Raw genomic sequence first — 4,342 nt, forward strand, 5'->3', positions numbered from 1 at the left:
GTCTGTCGCGGATGTTTTGTTTTGTTTTTGCTCTTACAAAGCCAACAAGTGATGTCGCATTTTACACAGAACATACAAGACTTTGTTTTCTCAAGAAGAGAAATTCACACAGTGTGAGTGATGTATGCTCCGCAAATAATACCTGAGAATCACAGCCAAACAATGTTAATACAAGACTGAGTGATAGGACTGTAACTCATAGTGTTTCTTAATTAAAACGTTTGCTGTGACATTATGCAGTGCCTTTTAGGGGTTTAACACGTAAAAACAAATCAGCCCCGACACATAAACTTTCTGTCTGTCTGTCTGTCTTTCTCTCTGTCTATTACACACGTGTACATTCCCCATCTCCCACATTACCCCCGCCCCTCTACCCCCCCCTCCCAACCCCCTCCCTCCCTACCGCCCCACCCCCACCCCCACTGTCCAAACCTCCCAACCCCGCACATTCCTATGTTCCGTAGCTCCCACAATACCCACAACACAGACATGCACCCCCCTCCCCCCAACCTCCCCTCCCCTCACCACACACACACACACACACACACAATCAGTGATTTCAGTGCCACAAGAACGGGTGGAGGGGGGGTGGAGGGAGGGGGGGAAGGGGGGGGGGGAGGGATCTCTGATGTCTAGCGTGTTGTTCAGTGTGAAGTAGTATGGGGAAAGCCCTGCAGAGACTGTTCCTCCGTTTTGGAGAAATTTTCAGAATGTTGGTTTGGAAATGATGACAATATTCGCTAGTTTTGCAAAGGATCGTGCTCTACTTATCATGCTGAACTTAGGGCCACCCCCGTTATCGATCTTTCTTTCTGTGAGGCGATCAATCGAATGATGGCCTTGTACCTGGTTTTTGAGGTATGCCCACACCTGTACTGACTTTTTTTTTTAGAATTTCAGATTTTCTCAGAAGTACACTGCTCGCTGTTTTTGCGCTACCAGCAAGCCTGTCAGCTCGCTCATTTCCTTATGTCCGGGGCCGTATCATAATGCAAACGTTTGAATCAGAATGTTGTGCATTGTCTCATGCCACTCTGGGCTCCCCATTCCACTTTCAGGGGGTACACTGAGTCAGTCAGAACCATAGCACAGCCTCACAGCACAGCACAGCACAGCACGATACAATACAATACAATACAATACAATACAATAAAACTCAATGCAACACAGAAAAACGACAACCATTCGTTCATAGCTCCTGGCATATATCGCATGACTTTTTTTGTGTGCCACACACAGAAACAGATTTCTGTGTTCTGAAATTCAGGCTGCTCTCCCTTGAGAGAGTGCCACAGTACAGTGCAGCACCCCCTTTTTTTCTGCCTGCATATGTATTTGTTTTAGCATGAAAGTAGATATAGTTTCAAAAGAATTTTATCGGGCAAAACCCTTGTGTCGCCGTGGGTTCTTTTACATGCTGTACACGGGACCTCGGTTAATCATCTGATCCGACCAAAGATAAATTCAGACCATCGCTCCTGGTCTTGTGTGGAGGGAGGAGTGAAAGTCTCGGTGTGGTGCGGGATTCGAACACGGAAGCACTCGCTTCTTAATATTATTTTAGGCGCATTACCTCTAAGTCTCCGCTCCACAACGCATACACATAACACCAAGACAGGCTGTGTGTGACAACATGTTGTGCCATGAAATTCAGTCTCCGGGACGCCATTTCACAGGGGGTATCCCCGCCCCCCCGCACCCACAGCCCTGTTAGCGTTGGATGACGACAATCATCAAGCCCTGTGTACGTCATGTTTTACAACACAACAACGCTATGCCGTTTACACAAACATCGTCCTTTCCGTTTCCCCATTCTTGGAGTTGCCCCAGTAAGTTTCTCTTCTTTGGCAACGAAGTTTAACTCACTCAGTACGGCCAGTCATCTCTTCTCCTCTACACAGACCCCTCGGATGTCCAGTGGGTGTCTGAATGACCCAACCTTTAGCTTCCGTCGTAAGAATTGTGGTATTCTTTGTCAACATTCACCTCTTCAGTGTAAGAGCCTTCCGCTTGTAATATTTTGATGGTGGTAATTGGGGAGAAACGCTGTTAACGTCGTCTCTTTCGCCGTTCGTATGGAGAGAGTTAACAAAACAATTCACAGAAAAAACTCTGTTTTATCCCTGAAAAGAAAGGAAATGTCCAGTTTCAGCGAACTGAAATGGAGGAAAGTAACAAGGTAATCAATGAAAGGTGAAGGTGCGGACATAGTGAGCTAGGGACGTGGTGGGGTCAGCGTGCTGGTGTTTTTCATGTCTCATTTGCTCAGGCAGCCGTTTCAATTTTCGTTCTCCGCACAGTTTTCTCGAAGGAAATTAACCTCATCTTTCTTTATTGGCTTTCCCGTAATATCTTGTGTGTGTGTGTGTGTGTGTGTGTGTGTGTGTGTGTGTGTGTGTGTGTGTGTGTGTGCGTGTGTGTGACAGAGAGAGAGAGAGAGAGAGAGAGAGAGAGAAAAGTAAATAATGGTTTATTTCATTATTTACACACAACTATGTGAAGTTCCTCCCACCCCCCTCGACTGACTCTCTCTCTCTCTCTCTCTCTCTCTCTCTCTCTCTCTCTCTCTCTGTGTATGTCTGTCTCTCTATCTCTCTGTCTCTGTCTCTCTGTCTCTGTCTCTCTCTCTCAGCTGCACCACTGTTTGCAAAACAACAGCAAAGAACACAACACCTGACATAACGGTTGGTTAAAAAGAACAAAAGCACCACTATGACCACCACCAACGACAACAACTACACCACCTGAACCACCACCACCTGGCACTACCACCACCACCACCACCTGAACCACCACCACCTGGCACTACCACCACCACCACCACCTGAACCACCACCACCTGGCACTACCACCACCACCACCACCTGAACCACCACCACCTGGCACTACCACCACCACCACCACCTGAACCACCACCACCACCTAGCTCTAACATAACCACCACCACCAACAACAAAAACAACAACACCAGAACCACCACCACCTGGCACTACCATAACCACCACCACCACCACCACCTGAGCCACCACCACCTAGCACTACCATAACCAACACCACCAACGACAACAACTACACCTCCAGAACCACCACCACCTGGCGCTACCATAACCACCACCACCACCACCACCACCACCACCAGAACCACAACTGGCGCTACCATAACCACCACCACCACCACCAGAACCACCACCACCTGGCGCTACCATAACCACCACCACCACCATCACCACCTGAACCACCACCACCGCCACCACCACCAACGACAACAACAACACCCAACACAATCAGAGGACTGTCACTCTCATGAACTCTTCCCTGGGTGTGTCAGCAAAGGTACGCTCTTGATTGGCTGAGAAATCTATCAGGCAGCAATATGACTTCCATCAGTTTAGATGTGTGTGTGTGTGTGTGTGTGTGTGTGTGAGAGAGAGAGAGAGAGAGAGAGAGAGAGAGAGAGAGAGAGAGAGAGAGATGCAGAGAGACAAGGACAGAGAGACTGACACAGCTAGGAGGGAGTAAAACGAAAAATTTCGGGGTATGGGTAGAAAGCAGTGATCGTCAGGGTATGGGTAGAAAGTAATTCTTTTCTTTTCTTTTTGACTGTAAGGGTATGGGGTAGAAAGTTTTTTTTTTGTTTTTTGTTTTTGTTTTGTTTTTTGTCAGGGTAGAAAGCCTTTTGGGTCGTCAGGGTATGAGCAGAAAGCCTTTTGTATGAACAGAAAGCCTTTTGTATCGTCAGAGCATGAGCAGAAAGCCCTTTGGATCGTCAGGGTATGAGTAGAAAGCCTTTTGGATCGTCAGGGCATGAGCAGAAAGCCTTTTGGATCGTCAGGGCATGAGCAGAAAGCCTTTTGGATCGTCAGGGCATGAGCAGAAAGCCTTTTGGATCGTCAGGGCATGAGCAGAAAGCCTTTTGGATTGTCAGGGTATGAACAGAAAGCCTTTTGGATCGTCAGGGTATGAGCAGAAAGCCTTTTGGATTGTCAGGGTATGAACAGAAAGCCTTTTGGATCGTCAGGGTATGAGCAGAAAGCCTTTTGGATTGTCAGGGTATGAACAGAAAGCCTTTTGGATCGTCAGGGTATGAACAGAAAGCCTTTTGGATCGTCAGGGTATGAGCAGAAAGCCTTTTGGATCGTCAGGGTATGAGCAGAAAGCCTTTTGGATCGTCAGGGCATGAGCAGAAAGCCTTTTGGATTGTCAGGGTATGAACAGAAAGCCTTTTGGATCGTCAGGGCATGAGCAGAAAGCCTTTTGGATCGTCAGGGTATGAGCAGAAAGCCTTTTGGATTGTCAGGGTATGAGGAGAAAGCCTTTTGGATCGTCAGGGTATGAACAGAAA

Source organism: Babylonia areolata, chromosome 11 (assembly GCF_041734735.1).
Source record: "Babylonia areolata isolate BAREFJ2019XMU chromosome 11, ASM4173473v1, whole genome shotgun sequence".
In the NCBI taxonomy this organism is placed as follows: Eukaryota; Metazoa; Mollusca; class Gastropoda; order Neogastropoda; family Buccinidae; genus Babylonia; species Babylonia areolata.